General features: G+C 43.4%; 1 pseudogene across 1 annotated transcript; it reads left to right on the top strand.

Annotated features, from left to right (window-relative positions):
• The first annotated feature begins 2,216 nt into the window (after positions 1–2,216).
• LOC309890265 (delta-1-pyrroline-5-carboxylate synthase-like) lies at positions 2,217–20,116 on the top strand (annotated as a pseudogene). Its single transcript has 11 exons — positions 2,217–2,315; positions 2,784–2,928; positions 5,180–5,253; positions 5,481–5,589; positions 6,689–6,915; positions 14,888–15,025; positions 15,135–15,330; positions 15,575–15,696; positions 17,478–17,664; positions 19,210–19,296; positions 19,914–20,116. The product of its transcript is annotated as a delta-1-pyrroline-5-carboxylate synthase-like (transcript).
• The last annotated feature ends 226 nt before the right edge of the window (positions 20,117–20,342 follow it).

A 20,342-nucleotide genomic window follows, 5' to 3' on the forward strand; every position in this document is an offset into this window, starting at 1 on the left:
ATCACCTTGCCTGTGGCACCTGATAAACAGAGGAGAAAGCAACCACAGCAGCAAAACCCACAGCAGCCTTTGGACAGTTACTCTCATCCCCTCCTTAACCTCAGCCTCTTACCTGCCCCACGTGGCAGATGCTTCCACCTGTTCTCTTAAGCCACTTAAAGCACCTCTAAAAGGCAAACTGGAATTTTACTCTATTGGATGTAGGAAAATAACTGCAGTGACAACCGCACCCCAAAAACAACTGCTACCTCTGTTCATCACTCACCAGAGTCACTCCAGAGGCAGCTCAGGTCATGACGTCCTGGACTGCACACTGAGTTTCAGCCTGAACAAAGGAAAACACAGCCAGAAGATAAACTTTCAGCTGCCAGCGTTAGCACTCATCCCTCATCAACACAAGCGACTCCATCTTTAATTGTATCCTTTCAAAACAGCAGTCCACTTGCCTCTGTACCTGGAAATTAAGTCCAAGCTCAGAAGGAGTAGACAGCATCACCCATGCCACCTGGGAACACAAAAGGACAAAATGACCACTGTGCTTGCAAACAACCACCTGCCACACTGCTCCTCTATCCCAAACAGCCTCACCTCAGACCCTGAGGGAAACACCTGAGTGTCTTCCGTTCGCTTTGGATAAGGGATGACCAGGCTGAAAACACTCTCACCTTCCCTCACTGCTCCGTGACATGGGGATTTCCCTTCCCTGTCCAAGACTGCACGAAGCACCTGCAGAGACAAGAGAGAAGCACACCCTGAGGCACCTCACAGCCAGAGTGTACCTGCTGCAATACTCTCTCTTCCCAGCTCTGTTACTCCAGCTGCTCACCAGCTTTAACTGAGATTCTTGGCTCACAGCGCCAAAGCAAACTCTGCCCAGGCCACACAACACACACTACACAAGCTACGTTATTTAAGACACACGAGCTGGAACGTTCCTGCCCAAGAATCAGTCGCATCACACAGGAAGGATGCCGCATGCTCCTAGAAACCAAACCTACCAGTCCTGAACAGCTTCCCTGCCAGACAGCTCCCCACCTCCTCCTGCCAACCACGCTCAGCACACGCACTATTTGCCTCTCAGAAACAACAACAACAAACAAACAAACAAACAAACAAACAAAAACCCACAAAAAGTAAGAACATACACACACAAAAGTGACTGAGCTCCACAGATGCCAAAAAGCCACGCACACACAGCAGCCCGGCAGGGGTAATCACAGACCCTTTACAGATGAAAAAAGGTAACTCTGATACGACCCTGCTCAGTCTCTTAGTAATACTGTGCCTACGTGGACAAGCCTCTTGGAGCATGTAATCAAGCTGTTTTTAGTTCTCTGGAGAGTTACACAAGTGATTAAAATATAACTCAAAACCAGAAGTGTATCCCACCATCCCTAAAACCAGTGATCCAGCAACCTCTGCTAAATATCCCTCTATTAAGTGAATTCCAAGCACTTAAAATCTAGAAATCCATAGACTCCAAGCTGCCTAAAGAAGCACCTGTAGAAACAAGAGAAAAAGCACACCCTGAGGCACCTCACAGCCACAGCATACCTGCTGCAACACCTCTCTCTTCCCAGCTCCTTTACCTCAGCTGCTCATTAGCTCTATCTGAAATGTGTGCCCAGGCAGCGCTGCACAAAATTGTGCCATCAGACTTAAAAAAAAAAAAAAAAGGCCCACAGCACAACAGCTGCTGCTCCTTCTGCTCTCCTTCTACTTTCTTGTGCTTTGCCCCTTCCCTTTCCCAGGTGATTGGGCTTGGGTGCTGGGCGCGGCCAAACGGTATATGAGCCCCAGGTATGCCATCAGAGAGCTCCTTCTGCCTGGGCTGCTCTTTGGGGTAAGTGCTTTGTTTTTCCTTCAGTCAGTTGCAGGGCTCTTTAGGTGGGTCAGAGTCTACGGACGGACTGATGCGTTTCCAAGTAGAGAGCGGTACGCACGTCTTTTTGAGGTGACAGCTAGTAGGATCTGTTAGAATAAACTAATGTAGTACTAGGTGCCTTTATTGCATGCAGTTCTTTCTCAGGTGAGTCACTGTTACGGCATGTTTACGGGTAGGATGTCAATGTTAGTTTGTGTGTTTGCTCTGCTGTGTCTGTGGGGACACGCTGTGCTTGGCTGGGAACCTGGGGCGGAAGTGATGTCAGGGCCTGTCTTCAATCAGGGCGGAAGCACTGTGTGATTGGCTTGGAGGAAGCCAGGGCAGAAGCAGCATGCAGGGCTTGCCGGCGCCATGGGCAGAAGCTGTCGGGGCAGGCCGGGACGCCGAGGAGGGGTGGCGCAACGAGGTTGGTGGTCGGTGGCGCGCCACGGTGGGCTGGATAGGGAGGGGGCGAGGCGGCGGGTGGTTGGTGGCTTCTGTGGAAATGGCCCTTGTGCGGGGTGGGGGCGGTGCATTCAGAGGAACCTTGACAGGCTGCAGATAGGGGCAGGCAGGAACCTTTTGAAGTTCAGGAGAGGGAAATGCCAAGCCCTACCCCTAGGGAGGAACAACTCTATTGAGCAGCACTAGATATCTGGGTACTAAATAAGCATTTCTTCATGGAAGGGGTGGTTAGGCATTAGAACAGGCTGCCCGGGGAAGTGGTAGAGTCCCCATCCTTAGAAGTATTCAAGAGACGTGTGGACATAGCACTTAGGGATATGATTTAGTGGTAGCATTAGGTTGATGCTTGGACTTGATGGTCTTAAGGGCTTCTTCCAACATAAGAATTCTTGTTGAGGATGGGGATTCAACTAACAAGTGCATTTTTGGGAACTGGCTCTCTCCTTCACTGTAGGTGACAGCAGCTTTGTGGGCCCTGCGAGGAGGCACCTCTGTAGTGATTGCAAATGGAGTCCACCCGAAAATCTCGGGTCATGTCATCACAGATATTGTAGAAGGGAAGAAAGTTGGAACTTTGTTTTCACAGGTAAGACCTGCAGGTGAGTACGGAAGTAATATGTACGCTGGGAGCAGTAGAGATTCCGTGGAAGTTTAGGGTTGAAATTTGGCTAGGCCTGCCTGTTCAACAAATGGGAAACTATGCTCTGCTTGACAAGCGGCTTTGGAAAGGTAAGTTTCAATGTTGGAATGGAACATCTTGAATCCTCTGCTTGGGTTCCTTCCAGCTGATGACTTGCTGCATCAGCCTTGCATTCAGAGAACTAAGTAGAATTTGTCTTGTTTTCAGTCTTAGAGGTTATCGTCTCTTATTGATGATTTCAGGCTGAAAGCATGCATATAGAATGTAGTGCTGAACTAAGATAGTGTGCGGTTTCATTTTTTATCCTAGGTTCTTCTTATGACTCAGTCTTTTGTTACTGTATGTAGCAATGTTTTCCTGCCTGTGTGTTGCTGTGACAATGTAACAAGGGCCGCAGAAAGTCAGACCAAAGATCTGTGATCTTAGCAGAATAGAACAAGTATAGAGTGATACTCGTGACTTGCACTGTAAGACAAGCAAATGCCTTGGAGTATAAAAATGCTAAATGGATTTCTTGTAAAAATTGGCCATATCCTTTGGACCGAGGTAAACACTTAGCATCCATGGGTCACAGGAGTCACGAGCCTTAACCAGGTATTGTGTGTAAACTCTGGAGCTAGCACTATGTGAAGAACTGCTTGCTTTACTTTGTGTGTGCTTGTGGGCAGGAGGAGTGAAAGTTGCTTCCTGCTAGCTTTTGATGCCCCCACCTTCTGTATGGAAAGAGAACGTGGGTGATCGATCTCTGTTCAACTTCTATGATGAGACATTGTCTTTTCCCTCATTGCTTTTTCACATGAAAAAGGTGTTTTCTTAGTCCTTTTCTACAGAAACTGTTCCAAAGATCTGTCGATCCCTGTTTCTCTTGGCTGAAACGGTTTTTATTCTACTGTGACCTTTTCAAGGTGAGCGAAAATAAAAGTTTGTGTAGCGTCCGAGGTGCAAGTGAACCTTCAGTTTATGAGATAGCAAGGCTAACTTTGAGTTTTGATTAGATTGTGGATGGTTTTTGTTGCCTTTCCTAGGCCTTCTCCAAAAGCTTAAACAGGGAAGTTGCTGTTCAACGCTGATGAGCATTGAAGTGATGTTTTCGTAGGATTATGTGCACTACCAAGGCCTGATTTCCCCTTTTGTCTCTGCGTTGCTTCATGTTTATCTGCTGTGAATTGTACTTGCTATTTTGTTGCATAGTGGCTGCAAAGGAATCACAGGCTGGTTGAGGTTGAAAGGACCTCCAGAGGTCACGTGGTCCAACACCCCTTTTGTGTTCAAAGAACACAAAAATACACGCCACATTATAAAGTATGACCTTGCTTTAAAAAGCTGTTTTAACAGTCCTTCATTAAGTCTTATTAATCAAGTGTCCCCTAGTTCTTTTCTTACGCTTCCCACTATACCTCCTGTTATTTTCCTTACCGTGGGAATTCCTGCTCTGGCAATTTCTGTAGGACACTTCTTGAATAGAAGTCCGGGCATATTAGTCACATGCCAAGTCATCTGTTCTACAGACAATTTCAAGAGTTAAAAGTGAAAACGTAGCTTATCCAGGAGCTCCTTGAGAACTCCTTAGTGAAATGCTGCCTGAGCCTTTTGACTTGTTACTTCAGTTTCTGTTTCAAAACTTGTTCTGTATCATTTCAGTTTGAGATGGATTCTTTGACATCCGTGCCAAGAAAAAAACCTCTCCTCTGTAGGAGCCCTTCAACGTACACAGAGCAGAGAGAGAGCAGCTATTGTGCAAGCTGTTGCTGAGGCTGGTTTTGGCTTCCTGTATTGTTCGCACATTCCCAGGTTGTTTTGCAATCTTTTCTCTTTTCAGTAGTTATGTAATTAAACTTTTTCAAAGGATGCCTTCCTTTTTTTGCAGTAGCCTCCCACTCCCTGAGATGTAGCTGTCCTTGTATTCTTTTGCTCTTTGTCAAGTCTTCTTGATACAGGTTGTATACTTGTTTGTCCCCTACGACATGGATGATCTTACTGAATCTCTGTGATGCCTTGAAAAGGGCTATGCTCGGGGACCGTGGCAGCATTTTGGTATCTGATACAAATTTTCCTGTTGTGGCATACAGTAAACTTCTTTGATATGTCTCTTAAGACCGTACCTGTTTTTCTGCTTTGAGTAAGGAGTTGAAAGTTGAAAGGTTAGTGTTCATTTCCTTCCACCTTTGTCTGCATGTCTTGTGGGTGTGTGTGTGTGTGTGTTTTGGCAGGCCCTACAGTAGAGCAGCAGGGTGGAATGTCTCGAGCCGGTAGCAGGACGCTGGCAGCTCTGCAGCCTGAGCAGGTGAGAGAACAGTATGTTCTCGCTCTTTAAGGCTGTGAACATGTGGCAAGTTTTAAAATACAGGTTTATAACACAAATGGGTCCTGGAAAAAATCAGCTGGCTCCAAGTATTCAGGGCATCAAGCCAGTGAGAAGATGTGTCAGTAGGAATGAGCTGAAGTGAGCCAGATGTCAAACACCATGGAGTTCGTGTAAGAATGCAGTTCAGACACTTTTCTCTTTCAGAGAGCAGAGATTTATTTATTTTTTTTTATCATCTCGGTGACTTACTAACTGATCAGTGAGAAGAAATTCTCTTGGCAAACAAAAAGGACTTAGAAGAAGCTGAAAATAAAGGTAATATTACGGGTCCTTTCATGGAACACCTGTTGTCATGAGCTTTTCTGGGCCTCAAAGGAAAGGAGCAGAACAAGAGTAGTCTGTCACCTGCAATTGGATATTATGGCCGTCACAGATTAGGGAACCCAGGACTTTGAGAGCTTGTCAGTGTAAGCAGCTGCAGCTTCCGTAAGAGCTGTCTCTATCAGAGAAGATGGAGAGAGAGGCCTTTGAAAGCAGCAACCCACAGCATTGTTTAAAAAACTAAAAATAGAACAGTGTTTTCTTTTGCCAAAGGAGGCTCACTTTAGAAATTAAATCTAGCAAGGATCTTCCCTGTTATCATCATGCATGAAATAGCATGAATATTCTCCTGGGCTGGTTAACGTAATGTTTGGCCCCTGTGGGGAAGGTTGTTACTTAAAAATGATGCTTTCCAGAAAGAACCACCTTACCTTCTGACTGAGGAAAGTACAGTTCAGGCAGCACAGACTAAATCCATTCTTTTGTGTAAGAGTGGTGCGTGAGGAAGCTGGTCTTGGGTTAGAAAATGTGTGGAACTGGCGCATCACAAATTGTGAAGTTCAGTAAAAGGCATACGGCAACCATTTTGTACTGAGGAGAATGCCTGGAGGGACATTTCTGAGTAAACTTCCTACCTGAACGTGTTCAGACTAGAAAACTCCGGCAGCTCTTGCCCAATCTGAAATGCTATGCGTTCCTTTGCTCTTTGGGATTTCTATCTGTGAAATAGAAAGAGGCAATTACTGCGCAAACCTTCCAGGAATATTGCAAGGGTAGAAATTGGTAAGAAATTCAGGTACACGGTTGTGTAACGGTACTAGAAATAGGACAAACTTTGTCTTTGCGGATGTTACTTCATATACAAATCATTCATATCGTATTAGGTGTATATGTGATGGTAGGTGAAAGCGTTGTCAAATTGGAGCAGTTTGATTGTAGCTACTAAACTTAATGCTTTACATTGTTCATCTTAGGTAGGTTTCTTGCTGCGGCGTGGGAAACAGCGGCTTTTTTTCCTGGTTTGACCATTAGGTCACTTTCTTGAAACTAGCCAGATAAATCTATCTTGAGCGCAATTTTTTCTTTCTTCTAGGAAGATTGGCACTTCCTTTGTTGAAACGTCTCAGTCTGTCTACATCAAAGCTGAACAGCTTGGCTGTTGGGCTCTGTCAGATTGCAGCATCTTCACAGGACAGCGTCGGCAGCATAGTTCAGAGAGCACGCATAGCAAAAGATCTAGAGTTGGAGCAGGTGACAGTGCCTGTTGGGGTCTTTCTTGCGATTTTTTTGAGTCCCGTCCAGACTGACTGTCTTCCACAGGTATGTGAGGAGGGCAGAGAGATCTTTGATAACAAAAGTGTATTTCTACTGGTGAGTTATTGGAAGGCTGCAAGAAGTCTTGCCTCAAAAGACTTCTGCTTGTATTCTTCTGAAATGAATTCTGCTGTCATCCCATTTTTTTTTTTCTACAGAAAACTACAGTCTTCCTGGGACTTGCTTCTGCAATGCTGAGAGTTATTCAGCGTTGGTTTTTGATACCCAACGTAGAGAAGGAGTTAGCTTACATTCAGGTGGTGCAATTTCTGCCTGTGTCTTATCACATAGCTTCCCTGCTTAACTTGCAACTTACAAGGCTCCTACCAATGAGCACTTTTCTGTCCATGCTGACTACAGCTGAATTGCAGGCTACGATTAAACATCAAATGTTTAATATAGGTCGTTAATAACAAACTGCAACTGTTAAGAATATATGCTGAAAAAGATCAGCACGAAGTAGAAGTTCTAGGCTCTGAGTGGTCTGTCCCATACTGATACTGCATGTTTGCACTGAGGCAGAATGATATCTTTCCACAAGCGTGTAAAAGCTAAGTCTAGGCTCTTACTGCCGGTATCTTTAGCAAGACTGATTGAGCATTTCTCTAACATATGAGCAAGTATTTGAGGAGCAAGGGATGGGTATGGGCACTTAAAAAGAGACTCCTCGTTTCATACTGAAGGGGAGTCTGCTGTAGGCAAAGTTCATGTGAAAGGAAAAGGCAGTAGTCTCCCTTTCTGCCATTATTGCTTCCTTGCTGCTCGCTCTGTTCTTCACAGAAAACCAGTATGTTTCCTTGCCAAATTCTAGTCTGCCTTCCTAGACTCCAGCCTTTGCCTCCTGGGTGTCTTGCCTTGCCTAGCCAAACTCTCCCATTCTCCTCTTCTTTATCTCATTTGTTTTATCAGGCTGATTCTTACTGGCTTCCCACCCTCAACCCCCCCCCCCCCCCCCCCAACCTTTCTTTTTTTTTTTTTCTTTTTTTACAGACTTAGGATGACTTGTCTTGTTACTTTTCTTCCTGCCAGCCCCCATCCTCAAGTTCTCCGATGTAACTTCAGAGGATCATCTTTGATACCTCTGCATCTGAATAATATGGTTTCTCTCCCATGCTGTAGCTGATAGTAGGATGGACTCTGAGTGCAGAGAAGAGGTTGCTTCCTCCATAGTTTACTATTGCATCTCATACTGGTTTGGGTAAGCAATTACCGAGGAAATTTGACTTCTCCATGGAGTAGTGTGTGCCTGATAGCTAGCTGGAGATAGCATACACGGAATTGAGTCAGTGCTCAGAGTTCAGTCTTGAGTTGCAGTAAAGGTGAAACAATTGCAGACTAACAGTTTACCTTCTAGTGAGCTGCGAAGCGAGTGCGGAGTTCCGATCCGCGGTTCCGTATTCTCCGTGAGGGGAGCGGCCGGAGACGAACGAAGTGCGTGACAGACCAAAAAGAAGTGCTGTTTTCACCAAGTTTTGATTGGTGGTGCCCAATATGTGGGCCTGGCAGTGTATCTTGTGATCCTATTTTTGCTCTTAAATGCTTTGAGTGTGACAAGAAAAAAGGCGGGAGCGTTATCTAAGTAACTAACAGTTTAGAAGTGTTGGTGTATTTGCTGTGGCGTTTGGTCAGTTTGCCAAGTACTGGAGAGGTGGAGGGGGCTGACTGATTATCAAAGCGGTAGAACGGAGAGAGTCCTTTCTGTGGTGGTTTGGGCTTGAGCCCTGGCAATTTGGTAAGAAGGGGGAGAGTGAATTTATTTAGGTGTCAATGCCTTTTTAAATGGTATTTATTGACGGATACACAGGAGTGATTCCTTGTTTTGTATGGGCTTATTAACAAAGTGCATGAGAAAACTTGGCATTTGGCTCGAAATTCGGTCCTGTTGAAATGTAAATTTTGTGGAAAAGGTGGTAATGTTTGTCTAGAAGATGAAAGGCTGAGTGCTTCAGCTCTTTTCCTGAAGTTCCATGGATTTATGATTGGAACATGGAACGGGGCTCCTTAATAACCTGAAATAGTAAAGTTTGTATGCGGGAAGAGGCATTTAATCCCAGAGAACTGGGACATTTGGGAAGAAGATTAGGAAAAGATAGTAAAAACCCACAGTAAAAAGGTTTGCGTGGAAATTGAAACAAAGGACAGTAACTAATAAGGAATAGTAATAAATAAATAAAAGGGAATGGAAAATCAAAGGAATGAGTAATATCCAAAACAAAGATGTTTTAAAGAAAGCCTCCTTGGGTGCACGCTGGCACATTCAAAGGATATTGTTAGAACTGGGAGCGCAGAAAGGAAGAGGACTTTCACTAAGTATTGCAATCAGTGGTGGCCACTATATAAGCTAAATGGCCACTTTATGGATCAGTCGACTATAACACTATCTGGCAATTCATGTTTTGGAGGAGAGAAGGAAAATAGGATGAAGTGTAGTATACTGATACGTTGTTTCAGCATCTTGGAGAGAAAAGGAGTGGAATTAATTGGCTCTTGACTGAGCCTTTGGTGTTGGCATGAGAAAAGTACAGGCTGGAGAAAAATAAAGGAAGCGTTAAAAGAGTTGTCCCCGGTGTTAAAGGTGTGGCATGTAGTATTTAACAGAGCCATTTGAAGTTGAATGAGCAGGGAAGGAGGATGTAGGAATGTTAATAGTTCTGCCTCAGCAGGAAGCTGTGTGGTTTTTTTTTTTTTTTTGAAATAGCAAAACAAATTACACAACGTTGCTTAACTTGTCAGAAGATAAATAAGAAAGTGTTTTGACAAGCAGCCACGGGAGGGAGAAAAACAGCTTACAGGCCTTTTGAGAAAGTACAAGTTGATTTCACTGAATTGCCCAAGGTAGGGAGGATAAAATATCTATGGGAAATAGCAGATCATTTAACACAATGGGTAGAAGCTTATCCCGTAGCTCGAGCTATGGCACAAATGGTGGTAAAAGCTCTATTAGAACACCTGATACCTAAATATGGGATAATCCAGTACATTGATTTTGATCAGGGCACACACTTTGCTTCTAAAATAATAAAATTATTATGTCAATCATTAGGTATTCAGTGGGAATACCATACTCCGTGGCACCCACAAAGCTCAGGGAAAGTAGAAAGATTGAATCAAACACTAAAACAACACTTGGCTAAATTAATGATCGAGACACAAATGCCCTGGATGAAATGCTTACCATTGGCACTTTTAAACATAAGAACTAAACCACACAGTGAGAGCGGATTATCGCCATATGAAATGTTATATGGTATGCCTTATTCTCAAGGGATGCCTCTAGGAAAAATGTAGTTGAGGAGCGTAGCATCCAGAAATACGTAATTACCATTGGAAGGAGGTTACAAGAGCTAAGAGAAATTGGAATGATGGCTCAAACACCACCTTTAGGATTTGCTATTCATAAGATACAACCAGGAGACAAGGTCTTAATAAAAACCTGGAGGGAAGAATCATTGAGCCCCCGATGGGAGGGACTGTAAGTAGTAAGTTTTACTTACTACTGAAACAGCTGTGAGAACAGCGGAAAGGGGTTGGATCCACAGATCCAGAATAAAAGGACCAGTAACTACCGAAACCTGGAGGGTTGAGTCCACTCCTGGGGAACTGAAACTAAAGCTAAAGAAGAACTCATATTCTGGCAATGAGGCTCTGCATGAATTAAGGACGCCAAATAAAGGGGACAAGCCTAAAGGGAGGAAAGGGAGAAGGCAAGACCGGGGCAGGACCCTCCACTGCAGTGTGTATGGTCTACCGAGGGAGGCGATGGGTATTGACTGCCGAGTGAGAGGGCCTCGACCGGACTTCTCCCACACTAAGGTGAGGTTGTCCCGAGAAAATAACGTAAGAACTTTTCTTTTTAAACCCATATAAAATTGTGATTCGTTTTCCAGGAGCTGGATCACCCCGGCAGGCTGAACGGTATCACAAGCCCAAATTGACCCTGAAAGTGGGCCCAACCCCTTGATTGAAGGCGTCTTGCCTATTATGATCCAGCTACATGGGCAGAAGACGGATCCTGGGGCTATAGGACCCCAATATATATGCTTAATAGAATAACTAGGTTACAAGCTGTAATGGAAATAGTTGTAAATAAAACCGGAGGTGCACTTGGCTTAATTGCAAAGCAAAATACCAAGATAAGGACTACTTATCTACTTATGTATCAAAATCGCTTAGCTTTGGATTATTTACTAGCACAAGAAGAAGTCTGTGGAAAATCTAACCTTAGTAATTGCTGTTTAGAGATTAATGATGAAGGTGTTTCTTCCTAGTAGCTGGTAGAATGCTACGTTTTGGTTTAGGATGAGAAGAGCGCTGATAACATGCTGATGTTTTAATTGTTGCAGAGCCATGCTTACACCAAGCCAAGGATGTTTCAGCTTCTCACTGTCCTGCCAGCGAGCAGGCTGGGGGTGCAGCAAGAGCTGGGAGGAGGGCTGGACTGCTCAGGGTTAGGCTGGGCATCAGACAGCTGGGCATCAGCGGTGGTGAGCAATTGCATTGTGCATCACTTGTTTCATACACATGAGTAGTAGTAGAACTATCATCATTATTGTCATTGTCATTATTATTATTTATGATTATTTATTATTATTTTCTTGTCTTTATCTCACCTCACAGGCTTCACTTTCCCATTTCTCTCTCCCATCCCAGAGAGGGAGGGGGTGAGGTGAGTGAATGGCCGTGTGGTGTTTAGCTGCCAGCTGGGTTAAACCACAACAGAAAGAAAAGCTGTAAATGAACTTGTAAAAGAAATGAAGAAGATTGCACACGTCCCAGTTCAAACTTGGAATGGAATCGATCTAAGAAGATTATGGGAGGGGGCTTTATGGGCAGTGATTGTTTTGCTAAAATGAGGATGGTTGTATTGGGGATATGTGGAGAATTGTTAATAATTCCATGTTTAATACCTTCTATTACCAGGCTGATACACTCCAGTTATACAAGGAATGCAAATATCTGCAGTACCTGTTGTGGGAATAGGAATGTTGTTTTTGCAGAGTTACGTTGTTTAGAGGGCAGGAATGTGGTACTGAGATATGCTTACAGTGATAAGAAAGCTTAGCAGGCGACCTTGTAAAATGCAGACAACCAGACTTCTTAGGACAATTAGGTGAAAATCACGGTGTCAAGTCAGACAAGCGAAGAAACATTACCTCTCCAAGCAGTAAAAATGTCAAAAGAAATTTGAAATTTAACAGGCCGGCAAGTGAAGGCCATGCATTGTTTGTGAAGCATCGGATAGATGGTGAACCTGGATTACCCAGTCAGTGGGGAAACAGGGGAGGGTCCTGTCATCAAAAAGTATATAAACTGTGTTTTGGAACTAGTAGGTGTGCTCTCCTGCTTGTGGGGCGCCCGCCATTGCAATCGCGAACAAATTACTTCTTCACTGAGATCCTCGCCTGAGCCTAAGTTACTGGCTACGGAGTTTCTCACACTGTTGACCCAGAACCAGGGAGAAGAGAAAACCCATTGCCTGACGATAATAAAAAGAAAAGAATATCCAAAATTGATACCAATTTGGCAAGTATTGACTCGATTGGAAAGGAAAACACGAATCAATACCATGAAAAAGGAGATGGGGGACTGTGAAATATGTTCATCTGATTCGTGTCAATATGGAACAATGCTAGGGCCTCATAATGAAATGTGACCTTCTGTCTTACATCCCCTTGTATAAATAACCACAAGTCCAAGAGAAACAGAGTGGTTAGTGTATATAGTTCTTGTATCTTGCAAAAGAATGGTCTAGCAGTTCGTGTTGATAGAGGGTTTGAAGGGTAAACCTTGAGACTTGGGTCTGGGAGATAAGAGAATAGGGGGGAGTTTTTTGAGATAACTGCTGACTATTGCATGAGACACGACTTTCTGGCATCTGGCCCAGAGACTACTAAATAAGGGGAGGGTGGGGGGGAAGCTGAAGAACGACCGAAGGACAAAACTTGTGAGGAAGACTACGAGCCTTCAGTATGAGCGACCCTCAGAGGGACCACTGGAGACTGATACGCATGCATCCGTGGGATGGTTCGGGTTCTGGGAAACTAATTATAATACCCCTGCCTTTTCCAAAAGTGGTGATGAATATGTATTAGCCTAGGAGCATAAAAACCAGTCGCCTGATGTAACCGGTGTGCGTCTTCGTGGAGCAGAGACTCCCAGCGCACCCAGTGCTGTTTGCTTACCTCTGTTCCTTTAATAAATTGTAAACTTTGATTGTAACCCTATTCGGGACTCAGTCATTTATAACAATATACAATAGCATGTTTGTCTCTAGTACTTACAAGGCAAAGTTCTGAGATCATATTTCACAGACTGCTTCTTACAGATTTCAAGAAATCCAATTGTTCTGAAGTACAGCCGTGCTCTATTACTATCTAAAGGGAACAAACTGTTTTCAAACCCATTACAGATTGGATGTTTTTTATTTATTTAAATAAGCTTGTCTCTGCAGCTTTCCTTCGTGATGCTGATCTTCGGAGAGGCAGATTGTTAACAAGATACAATCAAATTGCATTTTAATGTCTAGTTTTGTATGTTAAAGACACACAGTATCTGGGTACAGCAAGGTTCCACTAAATGACAAGGATCTTTCTGAAGTCTTCCTTATTTTTTCAGTATTCTTTTCAAATTGTGGACAGCAGGATGAGGTAGAATATCAAACACGGTGACTGTTTTTTACCCAGAGGACACTAGTAGGGAAAAGGAGTTGGTCTGAGTTGACCTTGACATGCTTAAGGGGTTGGTACATGAGAACCTCGTGAAGTTCAAGAAGGCTAAGTGCAAGGTTCACCACCGTCATCAAGGCACTCCCAAGAATGAATGCAGGCTGGTTGATGAGTGGATTGGGAGCAGCCCTGCAGAGAAGGACTTGGGAGTGTTGATGGATGAAAAGCTCTACATGAGCCAGCGATGTGCAGTTGCAAACCAGAAAGCCAGCCGTATCGTGAGCCACATCAAAAGTATGACCAGAAGGTCCAGGGAGGTGATTCTCGCTCTCTACTCCACTCCTGTGAGGCCCCACCTGCAGTGCTGCATTCAGCTCTGGGGACTCCAACATAAGAAATAAATGTGTTAGAGCAGGTCCAGAGCAGGGCCACGAAGTTGATGAGGGCTGGAGGACCTCTCCTATGAAGACAGGCTGAGAGAACTGGGGTTGCTTAGCCTAGAGAAGAGGGGGCTCTGAGGAGACCTTATAGTGGCCCTCTAGTACCTGAAGCAGGCTTCGGGTAAGCTGGGGAGGGACTTTTTGTCAGGGAGTGTAATGACAGGACAAGGAGTAATGGCTTTAAACTAAAAGGGTAGATGTAGATTAGAATAAAGGAAGAAATTCTTTACTATGGGTGGTGAGGCACTGGAACAGGCTGCTTGGGGAAGTTGTGAATGCCCCATCCCTGGAAGTATTTAAGGCCAAGTTGGATGGGGCTTTGAGCAATCTGGTCTAGTGGGAGGTGTCATAGAATCATAGAATGATTTGTGCTGGAAGGGAACTTGAAGGTCATCTACTCCCCCCTGCCATAGGCAAGGACACCTTCTGGTTATAAACGTAAAATCAGCGTGATTAAACAAAAGGCTTCTGTATAAGAGAGCACAAGTAAAATGTTAGTCGTAGGAAGAGCTCATTAGCTACTTCCAGCCAGAATGATTAGGGATAAGAGTTCTTGCATCTGAAATAGTTTTATACAGCTAGCGAATTTGTGCCAGAGCCTATGTTCAGGGTTTCCTTTGACTTACTGCAGTCTCCCTTTGCCAGTAGTACCCTGAAGCTCAAGTTTGTTTCTGAAACGTTAAGATACTTCATTTCTGGAGTTACACGTTCTGACTCGGAAAAAATTCTTGGTGCTGTATATTAATATTGAGTAAGTCAGCAGAATGCAAAATCCTGTTCTTACTCTATTTTGCAGATGTTATTCTCCCAGAGGAGTCAGATCACTTTGTTGTTGTTGTTGTTGTTGTTGTTGTTTTAATTCCCTTCTGACAGGTGTCTTCTTTGGCCATAGCTAGCGGAAATGGCTTGCTAATAAAAGGAGGGAAAGAGGCAGCATACAGCAATCAAATCCTTCATCATCTGACTCAAGAAGCACTCTCCATTCATGGAGTCAAAGATGCAGTGCAAGTAGTAAGTGTCTAGAATTAAAGCAACAACTTTTGTGCTGTAGCATGTAGAAAAAGCACAGGCAGAGCTTGAGAATTCAGGCCATTGACTGTTTGTGTCACAACTTTCACGTGTGAATACAAGCAAGGAAGTGGAAGATGTCTGCCATTTGGAGAAGCTGGTAGATCTAATCATTCCACATGGTTCATCCCAGCTAGTCAGGACTATCCAGAAAGCTGCTAAGGGAATTCCAGTGATGGGACACGGTGAATGGATCTGTCATGTGTATGTGGACACAGATGCCAGCGTGGAGAAGGCCACATGAATAAGTAAGCTGTGAGAGAGTGACTTGGATACCATGAGTGTAACTGAACTACACATTTGGAATATGTGGTATGGTTATATTATTATTATTATTATTATTATTATTATATTATTATATTAATATATTATTATATTATATTAATATATATATTAATATATTATTATAACCATACGTAATAATAATTCACATGCTCTTCAAATTCTTTGTCATAAATGTTACGTAACCAATTGTTTACTCTTAAACCTCAGTCAGAGGCTCGAAGTGTGAATATACTGCTGCCTGTGATGCTCGGGAAACACTCCTAATTCACTGAGACCTGCTGAGAACTCCGTTGTTTGATCAGATCATAGACACGTTGAGAGTAGAACAGGTTAGTCATTTATACTTGTGTTGGCTTTTGTTTTGTTTTATTTACTTGTTGTTCATTTTAGGAGCCCTTGGTCTTGCTGACATAGCCCTATGTAGTTTTATGATAACATAACACTTACGTTACCCACATGTCTCTTTGTACACCTTTGTACTCTTTTCGGAGAGCTTTCTTGGCTTCTCCATGCAACCCCAAGCTTTTCCATAGAAACGATCTGCAAGCAGCTTCTTTGGGGTGGCTGCATGCCATTGCTGGGATACAACTACTTCCTTTTACATAGAAAAAAATCATTCTCTGCCTTGGAAGAGCATTTCCCCAACCCTTTCTCTACTACTCTTAATTCTGACTTACTGGCTGGCAACCTCCCGGACCCAAATACTATTCTGATTAAATCTATTAACTTACCTTCTTACCTCAGTCGTTTCCCATTTTATGTTTCTCCTCCTCTAATCTGCTTCATCCACATATTTTGAACATTTTGTCTCACTTGCCTTTATTCCCACCCATTTTCCCGCCCATTATTTCCCCCTCCCACTGTTCCACAGGAACAGTGAAAGGCCACTGTCCTACATAATTGCTTTGACATGCGTAATGTTTTGTAGCAGAGATGCATCACGAGAGAAATATTTGTGAAGTACTTAAATTACACTCAAAACATGGATTTTTCACATAGCATTTCCATTTGGCAAATAGTGTATACAAGCAGTGATTGATGCAGGAAAACATGGTAAAATAGGTCATGTTCTGATAATGTTAAAGTCATATTAAGAGAAGCTTGCCAGATAGCTAGTCAGGAGCAAGTCCTCACTCGCTTGTGTTTTCTTTTTGTCTTTTTTTTTTTTTAATGTCTGGTTTGGTTGTGTTTTGTTTTGTGTTTTTTTTTTTTTTCATAGAATACCCTGAGTTGCAAAGGACCCATGAGGACTACCAAGTTCAACCCCTAGCTCCACACAGGACCACCCAGAAATCAGACCATGCATCTTGGAGCGTTGCCCAAACACTTCTTGAATTCCAGCAGGCTCAGTGCTGTGACCACTGTCCTGGGAGCCTGTTCCAGTGCCCTGCCACCTCTTGGTGCAGAACCTTTCTCTAACATCCAGCCTGACCCTCCCCTGTCACAGCTCTATGCCATTCCCTTGGGTCCTGTCGCTGTCACCTGAGAGAAGAGATCAGCACCTGCTCCTCCACTCCTCCCTCTCATTGTTAAGGTGTCTTAGCTGCTACGATTAAATTCAGAGATTGACGATGCATTAGATCTTCTTCATCAGGATCGTAAAATAACTGAAAGTCCTTGCCTTGTTTTGGGCCCAGTAACTCTTTTGTGTCTGAAACATACACTTTGGAGAGGGCTGGTGTCAGTTTACAAAAGAAAGGGATAAAAACAGGTAAAGTCTTTTGTAGGGGAGACTTGCAAACCTGGAAATATCTGCCTTCCTCGAAACTCCCCTCCCCTCATTTTATATTGCTGACTTTGACATTATATGGCATAGGCTATCCCTTTGGTTAAGTTTGAATCGGTTGTGGGTATGTGCTCTCCTAACTTTTAGCAGACCCTCGACCTTCTCACTGTGGGGGGAGAAGAGAAAGCCTTGGAACTGTGTGAGCACTGTTTAGCAACAGCCAAAACAGTGGTTTGTTTAAGGCAAAAATCCAAAATGTAGCAGTATAGGGACTGCTATGAAAAAAATTAACTCTATCCTAGCTATACCCAGAACAACAAGCTGCACTTTTCACCTGTTACGCACTGGTACAATCTACAGCACAAAATACTTCTGGTATTGCAGGTGAAGATTCATGCTGGCCCAAAGTTTGCCTCTTACTTGATGTTCAACCCCTCAGAAGTGAAATCTCTCCACGACGAATATGGGGATCTGGAGAGCTGCATTGAGGTTGTGGACAGTGTACAAGAGGGTGTCGAACATATCCACAAGTATGGAAGTTCTCACCTGGATGTTACCGTCACGGAGAATGGTTTGTGACCAATCTGTTCCCTTAAGCTTCTGCTTTGGTTTCACTGTGGGATCTTGTTATTAGCATAACTACTTACATTGCAGTAGTTTCTCTTATCTTGGTTCTGTAGTGAGCATAATCAGCTGGAACCCTATGAGCTAAATCTATCTGTAGTTGTGTTTAATTCAAGGAAAACATGTTGTGTGCCCTTATTCCAGGAGGTGAAGGCATGTGTTTGAGCAACTGGCCAACGACAAGTCAACGCATGCTCTTGTCAGGCAGATTGCTTTGTGTTCCTGTATTGTACAGACTTACCACATCAGACAGTTTTGCAGAAACATCTCCTGAATCCTGGAGACGTCTTTAGGCCTCCGAAGGAGGAAGAGGTGAGCTTCTATAGAGGGAATATGGGCTGTAGGAAAGATCAGACTATATACGTTTTGTCTTCCCAGGTTGCTTTTAAGCCTTGCAAACAAGGACCACAAGTGTTTTTCTCCATCTCTCCCAGTCCTTTATTTCCCAGTTCCGCATCTGTAGCGTAAAAGCTGCATGTATCTCAGTTCCCAGTTTCTTGCTCCATTGATGCCGCGAACTTCTGTTCCTATGCGCCACTCTGTGCTTCTTCCACTCCTCTGCATGTGGTTTGAACACTCTGCCACTTCAAAACGTAGCTAGAACTGCTCCCAGCCAAAGGATGACTCTCCATACAAGGCTAAAACTTCTGAGAGTCAGCTACAGTAAGGTCATTTTGATTTGTGGCTCATCAGTGTGAGATTCAAGCAGGCATCTGTTTCTGTACCTTCTGCAGAAATTAAACGAGTAGCACCGAAAGGCATGCATTTGATACTGTAAGCCACTACCTGGTGCACTAGTGATTTACTTGGGTGTGTACTGGAGATAGAGTTCATCTTTAGCATTCGTCCCATTGCTCTGGGCAACTGACTTGCAGCTTACAGCCTTACAGAGAAAGGCATCCTTCAGAGTACTAAGGCTCGTACAACTCTGCTTGAGGTTGCTCCAGTCTCGCATGTTCTGTGTTGAACTGGGTTAGTTAGCTGACTTCATGTGGTGTTTCTGCATTCTCTTTCCCAAATACTGTTTTCAGTATAAACTTAATATAGGACTTTCCATTAATTTCCATTAATTCCATTATGATAGGACTTTCCATGTTCTTTATAGAACAGTTCCATGTATCCATTGAGATAATGTAGAGCTGAACATGTAGTTTAACTGTCTGACTGCAAAATGTAGCTCGGGGCTGCTGTCACTTTTTCCCAGTCATACAACTATCCCTGTTTGCGAGGTCTAGGCTGTAGTAAGAATTAGACATCTTTTCACTTCTTGTCTTTGCAAGCTTCTTGTAATATTTACAGTTGTGTCTATGTGATAAACATATTACAAAGAAGGTGTGTATGAACATGCTTTAATCCAGGCTGTTAAATACTGTCTGATAATGTTGCAGGTGAAAGTTCTGTTCTTGTATCTCTTCACGGTATGAGGCTGTGCCTATTGGACTGCATGATCACTCTGTACTGTATCCTATTTTCTTCTCTGCCTCTTTTTCAGAGAAAACAGTGGAGTTCTTCCTCCAGCATGTGGACAGTGCTTGGAATGCCAGTAACCGATTCTCTGATGGATAGAGATTTGTACTCTGTATGTGCCTGTGGTGTGCAGGCAGCTAAGCACCACAAAGCCGTTTGCTCCCTCAGCAGTGTGGGAGGAAGGAAAGACTGGAACAAAACTGAGTATCAGTTACCTAAGTAAACAGGTGCACATACTAGGAAGTGCAGAAGACAAGGGAAACATTAATTCCTGAGGTAGAAACTACTAGAAATCGCTGTAGCAGGCTTGAACATGCAGTGCTCTGTGTGTTAAAAAATTGTGTTTAGGGTTTTATAAGATCACGCAATAGTCTGTTTAAGAAGAGGAAAAAGAAAAACAAAAAAGGATATAAGAATGGAATCCTGACTAATTTAGTTCTTATTGTTCAAAGGGTAAACCCTCAAACAAATGTACGATGTATGTAAGACACACGTAGCTTTCTGGCTTCTTTCTCTCTAAAAGTGAAGCTGAAACTGACAGAAGTATAAACATTCCAATTTAGAATAAGGCTCCTCTGATCAGAACAGGTAAAAATAACTTCTGACACTTGGGGAGGAGTGAAGGAAGGGAGGTGAATGACTGCTTCTACATAAAGATGCAGGGCTATATAGTACAAAGTTGAATATCTTCTGAGGATCAACTACCTTTACCTTGTGTGTTTTCTACAGGTGATGAAGTTGGAATTAGTACTTCTCGTATCCATGCACGCGAACCAGTGGGAATTGAAGGACTCTGAACTACAAAGTGGTTACTGACAGGGGACAATCATGTTGTTTCTGACTTCTCAGAGCACGGGAGCATGAAGTAGCCCCATGAGAGCCTACCTCTCCCTCAGAGAAATACCGAGTACATTGAGAAAACTCATCAATAAAATGTTTATTGAAGACGTTCAGGCTTCAGGGTACTCTTTGGGGAAAGAGATTTGCTTTTCAGCTCTGAGATCATTGTTCTTGGTCATTGTGCAGTACAATGAATATGAAGTGATCCCATCCGTGACACGCATTATTTGTTGCTGTCTCTTACTGTTTCCTTAGATAGTATCTGCAAACTGACCTTGCTTTTGCCAGAGAGGTTTCTTTAAAACATACAGATACCGT

Source organism: Aythya marila, assembly GCF_965140915.1.
Source record: "Aythya marila genome assembly, chromosome: Z".
NCBI lineage: Eukaryota > Metazoa > Chordata > Aves > Anseriformes > Anatidae > Aythya > Aythya marila.